At 35.9% G+C, this 20,469-nt stretch overlaps 1 pseudogene; it reads left to right on the top strand.

Moving 5' to 3' along the window:
* The window catches only part of LOC122810580, a 142,087-nt pseudogene that overhangs the window by 109,732 nt on the left and 11,886 nt on the right, over nucleotides 1-20,469 (top strand).

Genomic DNA, 20,469 nt, shown 5'->3' on the forward strand with positions numbered 1-20,469 from the left:
CTGCCATTGAAAAAGGAATAATTAGTGCAGCATATAAAATATTCCATGATAACTATAAGAATCAATGAGAGGAGGTTAGAAAGGATTGGGAAGAGAGAGAGAGTAGACAAGTAATTCACAAAGAAACAATGGGGTGATATTTGTATGTCTTCCAAATATACAACAAAATCTAGAAGATTTAGGATTTTTGCTTGGAAATATTTGCATAGATATTTTTATACCCCAAATAGACTCCAGAGAATGTTTCCTCGGGTAGATAGCAAATGTTGGAGGTGTGGCAGGGAAGAAAGAGGTAATTGGGAACATATTTTCTCGAAGTGTAATGAGTTGGCAGACTTTAAGGATTCCCTACAGACTATTCTGTTAGAGATGCTGGGTGGACATATTGATGTAACAAGGAAAATGATTTTTCTGAGCTATGATACAGAAAAGGACTTACCTAGGCACAGTAAGGCCTTGCTGCATCTAACTATGGTAGCTGCTAAAAAAGCAATTAGAAAATGGAAATCAAAATCTAAACCAACTGTACTAGAAGTTGTGAATATAGTAACAAATGAAACAACTGGAACTAGGATATTTAAAAAGGGGTAGGAGCAAATTACATAGGAAAACATGAAAATTGTAGGAACAATACATACAGGGGAGGAATGAGATCTAAAAAAAGGCAGGCCTTAAATAAGCTATAGAATGTTTGACTGAAAATGATTGAGTAGATTAGTGATGTATAATGTTTGCAACTGGGATTGTCTCAGTATGGTTTGTTTTCATTTATAAAAATGTATTATTATCTATGTCATAAGTGATCATTTATTAAAGATGTTTCTTGTTTAAAAAGAAAAAAAGAAAGGGCAGGAATTGAATAAATTATGTAGTGTTGCTTAGGTTATATGATATATAAAAATATATGTGAAGTATAATGTTTGTAAATGTGAACTTGTTAATACAGTTTGATTACTTTTATAGAATTGTAAATGCGCTTGTGTCATAAGTGATAATTCAATAAAGCTGTTTAAAAAAACATTAATAATGTCGATTTTGTCATAAAGAAACATATTGCTAACAGTACTTGACCTGTACAGTACAGAATATATGCAGGTTGACTGATCATGAAACTGTGGCAGGGCTAGCCACCCAGCAGTGTGAACCTTGGCTCTAGATGATTGTGACTGTTGAAGAGACACCCCAACCCCATGTGTAAAAATGGGAAAAGGTGTTGTGGATGGATGGATGAATTTGAGTTTCAGAGTACATATCCTTCCAAAAATGCATGCTAATGCAAAACCTGTTATTCTAACATCTTTCTAAGTTTATAACTGCAATGGTTAAAATCTGTCCCCGATGTCGAGCCGTTGACCCCCCATTATTTTTGCATTTGTCTAGAATTCTTGTGCTGAGATGTTGAGATGTATGCTGTAGTGTTACTAGTCTGACATTTTGGTAAAAGGGAAGACTGACAGAGAGACTAAGCAAGATAGACCGAAATAATGACAAGCTAAAATATTATGGGTTTTAGTCAATTCAAGGAAATTGCGTATTTTTAAGCAGAAAATCTCATGCTGGGAGTATGTGGTGAATAAAAGGGCTCATATTATGGGCATGTGGTCAACATGCTTAAGTTTCAAGACAAAATGGAAGCAGTACTAAGAATATTTAGATCCCGAAGGGGTTAAAACTTAGGTCTCATTAGGGACTAGTTAATTTCTGCCATAATCCGTGACTAACCTTTTTATAGTATTCCACTCAGATATTCAATGATAAGTAAGATGGTGATAATTAATTTTAAGAAGAATGATACATAAATCATTATAATAAACTAGAATTCAAAGTTAGTGGCTTTACTTGCAACAAATTCTGATTTACCGCAGCCTCTAGAACATATTCTGTTTTATCTTGAAGTCTGTGTAACCAGTTCTGTTTCTAACATATCCACAGTGTGCTATAGTTTCATTGAAAATTCACATTTAAGAATAAACATAACCCTAGTAGTTGAAAGAAACTGCTCCACTGAATGTTCCCCGATCAAAGGATCCAACCACACTGAAAGTCCAAACGCAATACTGGAAAAACTTGCTTATAAAAATAAGTTTATTTTAAGCCGTTAAACACATACGCTTTTCGTCAGAGCATTCTCCAACTTCTTCAGAAACCAAACAGAAAAAACAGTGCCCCTCCCCTATCATCCATTTATACTCTCTTGTGTTAATTAACATCACATGATGCAAGTACAATATTTAAAAAAACATGAATATATATATATATATATATATATGTATATATATACATATATATATATATATATATATATATATGTATATATGTATATATATATATATATATATATATATATATTCTTGAACTGTTGTTAATATAAACTCATTCTTAAAATATTCATTGTGAAATTGAGATTAAATACATTGTATTCCTAATGGTAACTCTGTTGTGAATACATACAAAAAACTACAATACCTCCCATCCACATAAATATCGTACCCCTTGTCACTTAAAAATACTCCATTGTAAAATTATAGAAATACAATTTTGTAAAGTCTCTACTACCCAACTGGCAAAATAATGAACTTATTAACTATAGGCGACCATAATGCATATTCAGGATGTATTTCAAATCACATAAAGACGTATGTATAACGTTTATTCTGGATACTGCGTCCAATTCTAGTTACATCTAAAACTGCAATATGCATTTTGCTCAACATATAATATACGTTAAACAATTAGTTATATAATTAATAGTGGCTTAGCCTACTGTTTAAAATATAAAACCTCCATGCTTGCCAACTGTCAGTATTGTATTTTGATTGATTCCATCTCACCACATATTTTTCTGTCATGATATATACTGAAAATAAATATTCTATTCTACCTAGTTGATAAATAAATATCTAACCCTCAAAAGGTATCATAGCACTTCATTCCCTAGGAAGACACCCTTCCTGAGGATGACTTTTACCTGAAAATATGTAAAATAAAAATAAAAATAACATATAAAAAATATATTAAAAATATATATATATGAATATTTAGAAAAAATATGTGAAAATGTAAAAATAAATACATGGAAATTCTAACTCCAACTGAATCCCACAGATTATGATGTTACCTATAACATCAAGAGTGCTGGTGATGTACACATGAACTATCCCAACATGTATCCCTAGCTTGACTGTATATTGTAACCAGCCCCCGTTGTCTGATGGTGAATCTAGAACTGAACTGATTATCTTGCCAGGCATTTCAATTTCAACAAACAAGCTAAACTGGATGTCCCATTTAGCCCAGGAATATGACAAGCATCCAGTTTAAGTTGCCACCACAGTTCTCTACTCTCTAGAAGGAGCGGAGTAGACCCGCCCCTTTCTGCATTGATCTGGTCAATAACAGTGAATAAAAAATTGTGTCCTGGGTAGTCTACAGAGTGTTTGGCCTAGGCATTCTCGGTATTACCCTTTCTAATTGCATATTGGTGTTCATATATGCATTTCTTTAACTTTCGGTCAGTCTTCCCTTTGTAAAAGGCTGTACAACAAGTACATTGAGCTAAGTACACTATCTGGGTACTATTGCAATTGAACTTCGCAGTCAAATGAAATACTGAGTTCTCTATAGCGACACTAGACCCTGTTTTAATATATATACAATATCGGCACATATTACATTTATACATACCTGATCTATTAATGGAAGGCCTAACTTTCCTCTGTAGAATTCCCTTAATATTTAAACCTCTCCTAAAGACTACCCTAGGACATTCAACCAGTGACTTACAAATAGATTCATTCTGTGATATAAGTTCCCAGTTTTTTAATATAATAGCATAGATGTTGCTTGCATCCATTGAAAAGGTTAAAATTAAATTGTTTGTTCTTGAAAAATCTTGGATTGTGTTCATAGATTGTACTACTGGCTCAATGTCCCTCCGCCCAAAAATGGGGAAGTAATACCCCGAAGTTCTTTTACCACTCACTTCTTTGATTAATTCTCTGACCAAGTATTGGGGATAGTCTCTACTGAAAAAGAGGTTGGCTATAAGATTACATTCCTCTTCAAAATCTACATCCCTGGATGTCATCCTGGCAGCTCGGACGAGTTGACCTTTAACTATAGACCTTTTTTGAGTAAAGGGGTGGGAACTCTCAAAATGAACATAGCTATTGGAAAAGGATTCATTTCTATGAATCCTGGCTGTAAAACAACCAAGTTCAAGGTCCTTCTTTAGGTCTACATCTAAGTAAACTATTTTGTCTGAAGACATACTATACGTAAATTGTAAAAATTCAGTGGTAGAATTGAAAAGTTGAACAAGTGATAAAGCATTTGCTTCTGTTCCCTTCAACATGATAAAAATATCATCCAGGAAATGTGTATACATTAATACAACCTCCTTAAATAAGGGGCTGTTCATGATGTGTTCTCTCTCCCAATATGCCATCACTATGTTTGCCACACATGCCCCACAAGGGGAACCCATGGGTACTCCCACTTTTTGTAAATAGTATTTCTTGTTGAAAAACACAAAATTGTTGGATAATATTATATCCAACAATTTGTTAACTATAGATATATATAAAATGGTGATAATTAATTTTAAGAAGAATGATACATAAATCATTATAATAAACTAGAATTCAAAGTTAGTGGCTTTACTTGCAACAAATTCTGATTTACCGCAGCCTCTAGTACATATTCTGTTTTATCTTGAAGTCTGTGTAACCAGTTCTGTTTCTAACATATCCACAGTGTGATATAGTTTAATTGAAAATTTATATTTAAGAATAAACATAACCCTAGTAGTTGTAAGACAGCAACTGACCAATATTTTTTTCTTTTGGTTCCCATGTGCCTGCTAACCATCTGATTTGCGCACACATTTGTTCCTTCAGGAACACAGCTGATCACAATATGGTTGTCATAAAGGCAGCCATCAAAGCCTTGCCTATGCCTGTCATAGAGGCACTTGTGTAAGGGGGGGAGTAATGGGTGCAGAGAGGGGCTGCCAGCCCTTTCCACATGTGATGTAATCTGTCAGGCACCCCTACCCTCACTGCATGAGAGGACAGCTTTTGTTAGGTTCCCAGTTTTGGCCAGGAATTCATTACAGGCGATATTTGTTGTCACATGTCTTTAACCAGGAAAAGTAGGTATGCAATGCTTTTTCATTCCTGTTCCTCCTTGGCTGTTTGTTCCAGTGCCTGATGAGCTACATGGACTGAGGTCATATTCATGGCTCCATCCTGATATGCCATGAAGCTAGTACATATTCATCAAAGAAGGCCTGTGATAGAAGTGTGGCCTTGCTGCAAAATGCAGCAGCCTCAGAGCTGTTGGGGGGGGGGGGCAGTGTGCAATTCCCCAAGACACACTGCTCCGCAGAGATAAGGACCATGTCAAAAGCTGATCACTTTTCTTTTGAGAAGATACTTTTCAGTAGGGTGCTGTGGAATCTCCCTAACTAAGAGATGTATGCAACTTAAAAGTAGCTTGAAATGTATATTACTTCTTCTCATATTTATTGTTCTTTTCTTTACTTTTGTGAAAATGTAACAGGGGAGGACTATTGTATCAGTCCAACAATGCACAGTGGAGTACGTATGTAAGTTCTGGGTATGCCATTCATAAGGCCTCTGTGACTAAACATGCACTACACTGCAGCTCCAGTTTCTATGTATTTATTAATGATTTACAGTATCTGTATATTTAGGACATAAACCTAGTTCTTTTATTCCTCCTAACACACCCAGTGTTGATACATTTGTTAGGCTATGTGAGGATGAAATTTGTGGTTATTTGAATATGAGACATCAGAAACGATTTCACAATTTGAACATTGATGAGAAACAAGCTTTATCTTCACTTAAAAGTAATGATAGTACTTGTATAAGACCAGCTGATAAGGATGGCGCTACTGTGGTTGTGAATTTTGATAATTATCACCGACATGTTACAAATGCTCATGGTGAAAGTATATATATATAATTATATAAATAAATCTATGGTTAAACAAGTGATTAAAAGTGTGCATGATGCTATTTATGATTTATTAATGACTGATATCATAGATAAACAACCTTATGACTTTTTACCTGTTGAGCATCCAGTTTTACCGACTATAAAAAGGCTGCCCATGATTCATAAAGATCCAGCCAACCCTCCTTTATGTCCCATTGTTGCAGGAACAGGATGGGTCACTGAAACTTTATCTGTTTTTGTTGAACATAAACCCAAACAGCTTTCTCAAATATACCTACTGTCCTAAAGGACACTTCACATTTCCTACATGAATTATACAGTTGTATTGACATGATAGGTAGTCTGAATAATTGTCTGTTAGTAATACTGGGTGTGAAAAATTTGTTTACGAGTATTCCCTATGAATATAGTATTGAGATGGTGAGGGATGTACTCACTAGTCGCACTGATTTTTGTAACAATACTATTTTTGTGATATGCTGTCTGCTTGAACTTATTTTGGAAAACAACTTATTTCTATATGGTGATGGCAAATTCATATAGCGCTGAGGTGTAGCCATGGGCATCCCTTGCACTAATACTTATGCAAATCTAGTAATGGGAGGATGGGAGGAGATATTTGTTTTGGGAACCCAGCAATATTCATGTCTTATTAAATTCTATCATCACTTTGTTGATAACGTTTTTCTGCTAGGGGTAGGAACGCCACAAGAACTACATAATTTTATTAGTTATTTGGAGTCTACGACCACCTTTTTGAGATTTACTATACATATGTCTCATGACAATATAGATTTCTTAGATGTGCATTTATGTGTGGATACAACAGGTAGAAACAATACCTCTACGTATTGAAAAGATTGTTGGAAGAATAGTTTGCTAGCTGGAGATAGTATGCATCCTAAACACATATATTCAAATATTATAAGAAGTCAATTTCTAAGAGTGTCTAGACTCTGCACAAGAGACGAAGAATTTCATAAGAATATTGATTGTTTATATGAATGTTTCTTATAGAAGGGGTATGATAGGAAGTTGTTGGCCAATGAGAAGAAGAAGCCTTTTAGGAGAAGGCGTGCCTCTGGTCAACTGTTTTTTTCATGCTATACTAGATTGAAATGTGGTAGTTCTGTACATCAAATGAGAAACGAGTCCAATGTTAATTTTCTATTAGCTTTACTAATGATGTCATTCCCATATATTACATTATAAGGAAGGATCCTCACCATGGATAGTAAAATAGCTGGGATATTTGGTGACACGCCTAGTTTTTATTTAAGAATAGTTTGAATTTGAAGATGCAGCTATGTGATAAGATTAAGAGGACTGTTAATATAAGGGATCAAATTAAAATAGGCACCTATGCTTGTCCATTTATTTCTAAGGAACCACTTTTTTATCATCCATTTTTCAATTTTATATTGAAATCGAAAGTATATGCAGACTGCAAAACTGAACATGTGATGTATCTGGCTACGTGCAATGTATGTATATGTTTTTATGATGGGAAAACCAACAAAATGTTTAAAGACAAAATAATGAGACACTTGTATGATATAAGGAAAATGAATTTAAAAAAATGCCTTGTCTAAACATGTCTTTGAAAATAATGGGCATAGTTTTCTTTAAGAGTATTGCAGTATATTTATATGAATAATCGAGGTGAGAATATTCTAAATTTAACTGAGATAGCCGGAATGGAATGGATATTTAGGCTATAAGCCAATAAGTATCCATGTTTGAATAGCTGTCTCCCTTTAAGACCAGCCCTCAAGGGGTAGAGGTTAAAATGTTAATTTTATTACTTTTAATGATTTTTATGAATGCTGATTGGTTAGCATTGATTTAAATGCTACATTGTTACTGGTTTTAGTTGGATCTGAGGAAGCATTATTTTGAACGCAAAAGCACTTATCCTTTGTATTTACTTGTATTTTAACTAGTTAATTAAAGTTGTTTTAAACCGCTCTGCCGTGACAGCCATATTGTTTTATGTTTTATTAGACAGTTGTTTGTACAATTACAGTTTTTATTTACTTATTGGCTATTTATTAATTTTTCTACTTTAGAATCTGCATAGTATCTGAAAGTCTGTCATGCTCTGGGTACATCAAAGCAGCCTCATGTTTGGGGTATGTGGGTTACCTATGCATGGTGGTTTATACAGTGTGAGACCAAGCTCTATATAGACCTCACTCATTTGTCAAGAAATGGCATGATAAGTAGAGAATAACATTTCATACAGATGTTCTTAAAGGTCATAGTGTACTCTAAATTGTAAGAGCTAGTATACATACTGTTTCACAATGAAAAGCATTACACATGCAGAAAACAAAATTGCCTTTCTGCAAGCATGCTAAAAAGGAAATCTTTTGAAACTCTGGGCCTGGAGCTGTGAGCTCATTCCTGGCTGTTGCTGAGCTGTATAGCTTGGTAGTTTACTGTGTCGGTGCCAAATAAGTGGTTTGGCTTCAGCTCAGGCTGGATGAAACAGGTTTCATTTGCTGATCTAGTCATTTGTTTGTCACTGGATGGGCTTGTCAAATATTTTGTCTGCCACAGACAATCTATGAATAGAAAAGAGTTTGGATTATCTTCGCATCACTGCTGAACAAGCCAGGTTAAAAAAATCTGTTACAGTTAAAATGCTTAATTCTAAGTATGAACATTTTACTTCTGACAGTGCCATGTTATTTCCATTTGGAATAAGATAATCACCATACCACAAAATAGCCCAACAGATAAAAGTAGGATTAAAGTCAGCAAACTACAGTTTAAATCTATAGAACTATGAAGACAGTTGACATGAATGCAATGAAAGGTATGACTGAAAATACATTTTGGTAATTCTGCTTAAGCTAATCATTGTGACCATTGGATTTGTAGACATTCCTTGCAGTTTATGAATAATGTTGGTTTACCTGAGACTGTCACAAGAGGGCACAGCTAAAGCCACTTAAAATATATTCATGACCCATAAATCAGCAGACTTAATGTATGCTTTTGCTGTCAACTTCCATTATGGTTTAAATATATATTTGAATGAAAAAGGTTTAAAATGAAGAAACTCATATTGACTTACACTGATTATTTTAAATGTCTTGTTACATTTACTAGAAGCAAAAGGCTTTCTTCACATCTAAGGCACAGAGGAGAAGAACAACTGACCCAAACAACCTGCGATAATTTCTGTTAATTAATTATTATTTCATTTGTTGAACTCTTTTCAGCCATAAACAGAGCTTAACAGAGCAATTTAAAAAATTACAAAAAAGGAAAGCATTTTTACAACAGTACAAAGCATGTTTACAGGAGTGCATCACTAGTAATATAAAGCACACATTTACAACAGGACAGAAAAAAAAAAACATTCCAGAAAATTTATTTTGATATGCAGTGATATAACATATAGCAAAAATAAACTATTTGCAATATTTACTGTGATGTATGATTAAAATGTTTTGAATATGCATACAATTAGTGAGTGGGTTATGTTAGCCAGATACTGAAGTGTTTAGAAATTAGCCAGTGTCCATGAAATATGAGCACTGAAGTTCATTACAACTTATTGAAAGATAATTATACAGTGAGTCACCTGACTAGCTCATACGAAAAGCAACACAACACAGAGGTATGAGCTCTGCAATTCCAAATATGCATAAACCATGCAGAAACACAACTAAGGGAGGAGGTAAAGAAAGTTTACAGATTAATTCCGTCTGAGAAAGTGAAGCTTGCAAATGCTGGTCACCTCCTGGGTGCCAGTACCTATGGTAATTCCTTTACTATATGTTTCTTATTTTAGGAAGCTGTTAACTATTAAAAGGAAATGTAAAACAACATTGTGGAAGCAAACTTCACTGCCTGAGCCTAGACAGTGGCATAACTCAGACTACAGCAGAGAGTCGATTATCTGAACTGAGCTGTGATACAGCGTTTTGTTTGTTGCTAGATGGGTTGTTCCCTCGCTCTGCAAAGGTTATTTAATAATCTGCCTTGCTATTCCTGTTTTAATATTTGAAAGAACGTAATACATTACATTGTGGCCAACATGCTTTCCTCACGCTCAGCCACTGACACAATTACTGTATCTTAAGTTACCGCTATTTCATCAGCAGTTATGGTTATCGTTTTGCGACCCATGTAATGTCTGTAGTAGAAGTTATCTCCTACTCCCATATCCTCTAACCTGATTATACTACCTGGGACTACTTACCTCAGACTGAAGCTGCTCAGTACATTGTTTTCCGTTCACCTAGCGTGCTTGTTTTAGCAGATTAACTACGGAGGTGACAACCTGAATGCCTAGTGATAGTGGCTGTGTCTCCTTCTGTAAATAGCACATAAAACTTATTCCAATAGTGTACAAGTGATATGACTGAGGTCTGTCCTACTACATGTCTGTAGTGTTTTTGTAGCCTTCACGGCAACTTGATACTGCGCCACCCACGTGTAGCTTGTCTGTGTGATCTGTTGGATTTTTTTCACTACCTAGTCCATTGAATGCGAACATCGCTCCTGCAATTGCAGTACTCGTATGATGGTGCATTGTCCAAATTAAGCGCTTTAGCGCTATTTTAGCTGAAATGGCTATTTATAACTACGCCACTCTCGTGGCGCTAACCTGAATGCTTAGGAAACCCCTACTACATTGTCCAAATTAAGCGCTTTAGCGCTATTTTAGCCGAAATGGCAATTTATAACTACACCACTCTCGTGGCGCTAACCTGAATGCTTAGGAAACCCCTACTACCTGCTCACAGCCTGGTACGGCTAGATGATAACGTGCCTCATATGTGAAGCTAGCCTGAGTGTATTGAGGACATTTTATTATTTTTTTTTTTTTGTTATTTACCTGATAACACCCTGAACCACTGCTTGCATTGTACCACCTTTGTGGTCTAGCTTGAATGTGTATAATGTCCATATCTCTCCTTTACCCATGGACCTGCTAAAAATGTACTTTAAAATGATAGCGAGTCCCTTTTTGCCTTCACATTAAGGATTGAATCAGGGTCCCCCCAACTGTCGCCCTACCTATTTCTGGGGATTATTATTATCTGGTCCCTAGCAAGTTAACTATCATTTATAAAAAGAAAGAATATCCATTGTACCTGCATTTTTGGCTACCACATTAATTATAGTCAATGCATGAACTGCTTTAATGAAGACCTTACTCACTGAATTGTAGTTCTATTGCACCTAGTTTGTATGTTATCCCTATTGATTGTTAAACTCATGCTTTAATTGCCAACAAGAATTGCATTTATATTCATTATTATACTCTTGCTTATAATGCCTACAAGAATTGCATATAAATTCAATAGTAACTATGACTGAATGTAATGCTTATAATGCCTACAAGAATTGCATATAAATTCATTAGTAACCAGGGCCGGCCTTAGCTGAAATGGCGCCCTAGGCGAAGTAGTACTCCAGCGCCCCTTAAGCCCTACCCACTCCATACTAATGCACACCCCTATAAGCCACACCCACAGGTAGGCCACTCACCAAGAAGGCCACTTCAGTCTTTTCCTTCAATTATTTAAATGCAATCATTCACATTTCAAATTATCCTTGCTAAGCTAATGCATTGCCCATGGAATAAACTCTTTTTTTTTTTTAACTCAGGGAATGCGAACTTGCGAAGTTAAATATGCATTATTGAATGTTGGATTTCAACTGATGTTAGAAACAAAGCCAGCATTAGAATGCTTAATATTAATATTTAAAAATCACCAGTTTTTTTTTTCTTAAAATTGAATGTAAATATGAGAAAGGCAGTTGTATTGTGTAAATGTTTGATAAAATCATAGACATAAACTTCCACCCTGTCCCATAACATAACAATATTGTCCAGGTATATTAAATATAACTTGCAATATTGACAAACAAAAATCATAATTAAAATATTAAATACTTCCCAAGTATAAAGTAGCATGTTTGCATGAAGTGGGTCATATCACCCCATGGATATTCTTATCATTTGCTTAAAGGTTTTCCCTTCAAAAAAAAAAAAAAAAAAAACATATAATTTTTGTCCAAAACCATGGAAATGAGATCCATATTATGCTAATTTCTCTCCATCTAATAACATTACAAGTTAGAAGGCCTTCAGGAATAATCTGGTACCCTCCTCCATGGGTTTACAGGTAAAAAGTCCTATAAGATCAGTTATGAGGGAAACTAAATCTTCATTCCATAGGTTATCCTTTAATTTCCCTTAAAAATTACAACAGTCCTTTAACATGAGTATGTTTGTGAAAAACAGGTTTTAGGATTCTAAAGACTTCACTATAATAGGTGGTCTAAATGGTGGCTGTTCAATACCTGATGCACTTTCAGTATCCCCAAATTAGTGGGGGGGGTCACTGGTTTGGAATTTTTCAAGTTATTAAGTGAAATCTTCCTGTCAATAATGTAATCATCTAATTGTAAATCAGTTTTTCTATATGAAATATGAATTAGTTTTCTAGACACACAGGTGTAAGTCCTTTCATCTTGCAAAATATTAAACATAACACCAGAATAATTGATTGCATCAGAGATGACAATACCACCTCCTGTCAGATTTCACAACGCAAATTGATTTGCCAGTCTTCACAGAACTTAGAACAGTCTAATTCCTACTGAGGTTGAAGGTGGTAAAATTTAGTTTTCTTCCTGCTAATATATAAAAATCATCCTCAAAGGCTTTTTAAATGCCTGAGCAATAGGGTACAAAGCAGGATTAAATACACTTTTCTTTTTAAATCCTGCACCCCTATATGTATCACCAGATACTTCTCTCTGTGTACTTCATTAAAATATACTGCTAGATTCAATTTTTTGATGTACAGTTTAAGTTCCAGCAATGACTCAGTTATAGAGTTCATAGATTAGTACTAGATTAACTGCCTTTGTGGACCATTCTAAGCCTAGCCAATTACCCCACGTAAGAGTCAAACCCTTCACCTTTGGTTTATAAGGCAAATGCCTTAACCATTATGCCAACCAGAGGGATATCCAAAATTGTGTAATAAAATAGACAGATGGCTATAGTTAAAAATATTAAAAGTATTATGTGATAGCACACTGTCATCAAAATCAGATTTAATTATTTCCTCTTCCCTCTTTCCTTTCCTCTGCCCCTGTCCTCCTGCCTCTCAAATTCTGGCAGAGGATACATGGAGTCCTTGACATATCAGGTGTGATTCTATGTTTGAGGTCTTTTCATTTGGTTGGCCTGAATGAGTCTCCAACTACTCCATCTTCTGAAGTGGAGGAAAATCCCTGTGATTATTTAAATTACAATCATAATCAACCTCTTCCCCCATTAGCACTTGCCTCATTCTCTCCAGGGAACTGATATTACTAATAATATTATCATTTCTACTGTAATGTTTAGACCTTTGCACATTCTCACCATCAATCTCATGATGTTTTGTATATTTAATAGGATAACCTACCTTACTTTCATACTGTTTAACATCCTTATCAATTTTCATTTTATGCTTATTAAGAATAATTGCACTTTGCTTATCTACTTATCACATACATTATTGTACAGTCATGCATAATTGTCATATAGTAAATCACACTTGATTTTGCATGTAAATGTTCAATTTCATAAGTTCAAAATTGTGACAATCAAACAAATTCACAAATTTACAAAAGCAATGTAAATAAGTCTCGAAATTCCCATATTATTAGGAAATTTAGTAGTACACAGACCTTCAGATACAATCTTACATCTCAAGCACTTAGTCAGGTAAGCGTTAGACATCTGGGGGAGGCTTCCTGCAGCACAGACAGTTGGGTTAATAACTGTAGGGGTTCTGCATAGTGCTAAGCAGCACAATATGGACTAATATTTGGACTAAACATTTTTATAATTTTTGATGCTTTGGGTGTGATGTTCAGATTCATATGAAGTGTTAGGTTCTACAGAAAGTTTAAAGACAGGAAAATTAATTGAGGGTTAATTACCCCAGTATTGATGCTGATTTATTAGGGAGGTTCAACATTATAACAGAAAATGCCTTCTTCCTGCCTACACAAGGCTAAGAGAAGGACTTTTAATTAACTATTTTAAGCTCTATTTATGTGCCAATTTTTGGTTAAATTTAGAGGGTCTGGCCTTCAAAGGAGCATATGCAATTAAAAGACTGATCATACTGCTTAAATGCTTTAAAGATTGTTCAAAGACTTTTGCACAGATAGATATGCAGTCTGACAGTTACTTCACTTTTGTACTAGCGTTTATCAACTAATTCAGCTAATGGATTGCTGAACAGAAGTTACACTTATCGTTAGAAGCATTGTGTTACAGCATAACAAAGTCCAATGCTTTGTTGTCGTTTCTTGCAGGCACTGCTGTCTGTGTGCACTTTGTAAATGTAAGAAAGTAAACTAGGAATTTCAACGTGAGTGCAACAGTAAGCAAGTCTAACATTCTTAAGCTCAAATCTTCCTCAAACATGTCTGATAAACTTATCTGTGTCTCTCATCAGCTAGCTCCTATGATAACTACATTATATCGTTTTCTAGCTTTTCTTTTCTTGTTATATTTTATTTTCATCCTGAGGTATTGAATAATGGTATAGCTTTAAACTGCTCTGTTCAGTAGTCATAGACTAAAGTTGCAAATGCACTAGTCTGTTGTCATAGACTGTAGCTGGTGTAACACCGTAATCTCTGAATACTTATTCATATATAAGCCGAAAGACACAAACAAACTGATTCATTTTAACTGAATGAGCTTTTCATACTGCAGTAGCGTTGTCACCGCACAGTAAGATGTAGTCCCGTTCGATTCTCAGCTAAAGCGTCTTCTGTGTGGAGACATGCATGAAGGGGCGTACCTTCGTTGAAGGTTGTGCATCAGGGCTGGGCTCCTTAAGGTAACAAACTCATGTACCGTAATTTTTTTTTTTCCGAGCCAACCTGCAGCTGTAAGTAAGTGGGAGGGCGCTCACCCCTCTCTTGCTATGGACTTCCTGAACAGGGAGCCGAGCGAGAGGAATTTTATTAATTAAAATAAATAAATAAATAGTTAAAAGTAGCGCCCTTTCTGAGGCTGGCCTGTACGGCGCCCTAGGCGGTCGCCTAGTTCGCCTATGCCTAAGGCCGGCCGTGTTAGTAACTATGACTGAATGTAAATGTTTTATCTTACTATTACTAGCTTTACTGCCCTGATACCTGTGCTAACTCTGTTCCGTTATCTTCATTTGTCTCCCTTCTCCCCAAAGTACCCAGCTCAACACTGTTCTGAACCTGCCCTAGCCACAACCTACCTGGTGATAAAAGAACCCTTCCAAACTCCAGTGGCTGCATCTACTTGACTCCTTTTCTCTGCACCCTCTATCAAGGAAGGAAAAAAGTAGGTTATGGACTTAGTCCCATTTGTACAGTAGGCCTCTGTCAACTATTTTTACCAGGGCTCTAAAGTTCACTTTGAGTTTGAGCAACCAGCAGCCTTTACCGCACCTTTCCAGCTACCCAACAGCCAATTCACCTCCTCACTTACAATAACCCACTCTAAGTATCAGATCTTCCATAGCTCTTCTCTAGTTAGCTCTCCCACTCACTTTCTTCAATACTAGTTTTGTCCACTAGGTGGCACCCTTATCCAATCCCTTATTCGCTGCTTCTCTCTCTGTCCTACCTCTGTAATTACAATATATTTCTTCTTATCTCCCTTCATCCTCATCCTATCCAGTACTCACTGCCTCTCTCCCTGTTTTACCCCTGCAACTGTACTATACTTCTTTAGTTCTTGACCTGCTCCTCCTCTTATTCACCTAGTGCTGAAACAGTAATTTACCCTCCTCTATTTTACATTTGTTAGCTTTCTGTGTCATTCTAGACCTTTCCTACTCATGTACTACCTCACTTACCTATAGTTACCTGCATTTCTGATAGTCTCTTTTCCAGCTTCTCCTTCAATTGTCTCTACCCGCTCCGTTCGCCCTGCATGCTCACTCCGCTCCCCTACCCTACCCCCAAATCCCACCCCCAGTAATCGTACTCTTATACCTATCAGACCACACCCCTTCTCCATTCCACCATTCACTATCTCATTCCCATTAACCAATCTTCTCTAGTCTCCCGCCTTTTGTTTTCCCTCCACTTCCTATTTCTACCACCACACCCTGTTTTCCTTTCCATACCACACCTACTTTGCCTCTATACCAACAGAAATAATTTATATCTATCATGGCAATAACCAAACCCTCCAACCTACTCCTCTTATATAGTTTGCTCATACTCACATTTCTGCCTCCTCTAACTCTAGCATACTTGCTAACCTACTATGAGCACCTAACATTTTCACACTTCTACAAAAAATCTACCTCTTCTTCACTACCCTCTCTTACTGACCATGTCAACATTACTTCCATTCCCAGCTATCTACTACCTAAATACCATAGGTCAGCCCACATCAGATACAACTACCATAATACTAGAAGACATACATTTCATCTCAGTAACTATACTAATACTAGATATCTAACACTACTCCTCTCCCTAAAGGATGGAGATATTCAACCAAACCCTGGTCCAAACACCTCCACCTGTACTCAACCCACTACCCCAAACCCCTCTACTATCCATCTACTAAAAAAAACACCCAACTCACTCTTAATAGCTCACCTCAACACACGTAACATCAATAATAAAATTATACAACTCCATGCTCTCCTGGAACTCTACTCCTTTGTTAGTTTGTGTCTAATAGAAACCTGGCTAAAACCCATGACTAAAGACAATGAAGTTACCCCATCTGGTTATAACATCTTACGTCTCGACCGTGTAGCCAAAAATGGTGGTGGAGTAGCTGTCTTATTCAAATCGGATTTTCAAATTAACAACTTCAACCAAAAACTGCCTCATGACTCTAATGCTGAGATACTTATTACCAAGCTTCAGCTAAACTCAGTCAAATCTATCTATATTATCTGCATCTATGTTCCTCCAGGAAATAACATCACTACTATTGAAAACATCCTTTGTTGGTTATCGCAAAACCTTCCCCAAGAAACCATCATCCTAGGTGATTTTAACATTGATTGGAAATGTTGCAACAACAACTACCCCACTAGCCATATTAATCCCTATGGATTTACCCAAATTATTACCTCCCCCACTAGAAATAACAAGACTAATAAGAAATAAAGTACCTTAGATTGGATACTCATCAAAAATCAACCCCAGACTTACAATTCTGGAACCCTCCCAGATGACATTAGCGACCACTTACTAACCTACATTATCAGGCTTAAAACCTATCCACCTTTTCAACCCATATTTAGGACAATTAGAACCAAGAAAACTTCAACTTGGATCTATTCTTAACTGAACTTAGAGCATGTAATTGGTCCCCATTAAAACACCTTTCTCTTGATGAGGCTGTTGACTACTTTAATGCTAATTTCCTAGCCATACTCAACCACCATGCTCCTACCTGCTCTATTAGGATCAGAACCAAATCTGCTCCTTGGCTTTCTAAGGAAACTAAGCAAAAGATCCATCTCAGAAATAAATATTGGAATAAATCACGCTTAACTAAAAACCCCATTGACCTCCAAAACTTCAAACAATTGAGAAATGAAACAAAAAAAGCCATAATGTCCGATAAACAAAACTATTACCTATATTCTCAACAGACCCACCATAATAAACCACAAAAATTCTGGGCAAGTATTAATCAATTATTACACCCTGGTCAATCTATTACACCTAACCCACAAGGCACTGACAAGGACAACCCCAAACAAACTGCCGATGCCTTTAATACCTTTTTCACCAAAACAATTCAAACTCTTGCCAGTCAACTCTCTCCGCAAAACATAACCATATCTAAGTCTGAATCTAACCCACCACCTCCATTTGTCTTCCAACCAGTATCAACAGCATTTATTCTCACCCTTATCCAAAAACTCAAACCATGCACACCTTCTGCTGACCGACTACCCTCAGAATACTTACAGTTAGCAGCCAAATCTATTGCTTACCCCATCTCCATTCTCACCAATAGAACCATCACTGAAGGATATATCCCCAAACTTTGGAAAGTCTCTCATATTATTCCCCTTCATAAGGGGGAAGACTCCACTGAACTCTCCAACTATCGTCCCATAGCCCTACTCTCTCCTTTATCTAAGATTATGGAAAGATGTATCCACAAACAATTGCTAAACCACCTTCTCCATAATAACCTGCTCTCCAACTCCCAACATGGCTTCAGACCTTCCCATAGCACTACTACTGCCCTACTTTCCTTCATGGACACCATCAACAAAAAATGTAACCTTAACATGCTTTCCTCTGCCCTTTTCATTGACCTGTCCAAGGCTTTCGACATGGTAAATCACAATATACTCATAAACATTCTTAAATCTCTGTCACTTGACACACTAGCTATAAAATGGTTCCAGTCCTACTTAAATAACAGACATCAAGCTGTGCTCTGGAACACCATTCTTTCTACCCAACTCCCTGTCAATATTGGTATCCCTCAAGGGTCCATACTGGGCCCTCTCCTGTTTTCTATATTCATCAATGACCTTCACCAAGTAGTTCCCCAAGCTACATGTATACAATATGCTGATGATTCTACACTTATATGCTCAGCCACATCTGTATCTAAACTTCATTCCCTTACACAAGACTTATTTAACTCAGTAGAACTATGGTTTACAAAACGCTGCCTCATACTAAACCCCAAAAAAACTAAACTTCTCCTTTTTACACCTACCAATAAATCTCCCCCAATTGACTTCACTGTAACATCCAATAATGGCACTGTCATATCCCAAGATCTTACTACCAAACTGCTAGGTATCACCATAGACAACAACCTTAACTTTGAAACTCATATCAACAACATTTTGAAAACTACTAACAAAAAAATTGGCTCTCTTTATAGGATCAAACCCTTCCTCACTCCTGCAACCAGAATAACTATTGCCCACACCCATCTAATCTCTACCCTTCTCTATGCCTCACCCATCTTTACTAATCTGTCAAAAAATAACATTAAGAAACTAGAAAATTCCTACAATAATATAGCCAGATTTGCCACAGGTAACCCATTTAAAACACACCACTGCCTTAATCTAAAGTACCTAGGGTGGCTTGAATTACAGCAACAGCTGAAATTTAATCAACTGACCATTGCCCATAAAATACTTTATCAACCTGCCAAAACACCCATCCTAACTAACCTTATTCACCCCTACAATAACCTGAAGTCCCTAAGATCTTCTCAAAAACTTCTTGTAAATATCAATAAATCAAACAATAGAGCTGGAAACTCTCTCTTCTCTAACACTGTTGGGAAAACCTGGAACCTACTTCCCTCTGAACTTTCCACTCTTCCCTCTATAACTCTGTTTAAAAATAAAGATGATAATCCCAGCGAAACAACAAAATTGCAAACACACCAAAGGTGAATGAACGCCAGGAATACAGGATACTGTGCTGGAAACACTTAATTTATTGACATAAAATAGGTTGAGCGCTTTCTACAGAAGTAAATCTGTCTTCTTCAGAACATCATAGCATGGAATCATGACGCTTATATATCATAATTGAAGTAAAAAGCCCGCCCTAAATTGTAATTAAACAATAAATCAATTATTAAAACAGTGCTATCTTACACATTTCATACAAATGCAATGTATACATCTTGCTACATAACCACACTAAAAATATAGTTCATATAATTTACGAACCCTACTAATCTAAAAAGCAATAAATATCTAAATCACTATTTTATATATACTAAATAAGCAAAATCACAAATTATTAAAAACAGTTATATAATGCCATTTGATTATTTTTCTAAAAGTGGAATAAAATGCCTTCTAAAGTGGCTATCAATCAAGATATGTATAATATATATCAATCATGATATTGGTAGAAAAAAAATATTTGTGAGTTGAATTTATAAAATAAAATATATATATATATGTAACATATTGCCCAATGCATGTAACACATTATGTGACATATGATATATAATATATAATATAATATATGACATACAATATAATATGGAATGCAAACATTATATAAATACTGTAATGAATATAACAACATATTGCACAATTTATTGAACTAAACCCTGACTAGTGGTTTTGTAGGAATCATTTCATTAAGGCCTGGGGGGGTGGCTGCATCCAACCTTATCTGCCACCTGATTTCCCGTTCCCCAACAACAGCTTTTATGTTACCCCCTCGGGGGTTGGGGAAAACAACATCTAGAATTGCAAACTTGAATAGCTTGCACTGTGGACTATTAATAAGATGTCTTGATAGTGCATTATTAATGTCACACTTCCTTATACAGTATATATGATCATATATCCTGTTTTTAAGACAGCGGTCCGTCTTACCCACATAGAAACTCTTGCAGGTTTGACAAACACTTAAATATATAACATGCTTAGATAAACAATTACCATTAGAAAACCAAATCTTACTCTTTAAACAATTGTT

This window comes from Protopterus annectens, chromosome 9.part0 (assembly GCF_019279795.1).
Source record: "Protopterus annectens isolate FY-2018-M chromosome 9.part0, PAN1.0, whole genome shotgun sequence".
NCBI lineage: Eukaryota > Metazoa > Chordata > Ceratodontiformes > Protopteridae > Protopterus > Protopterus annectens.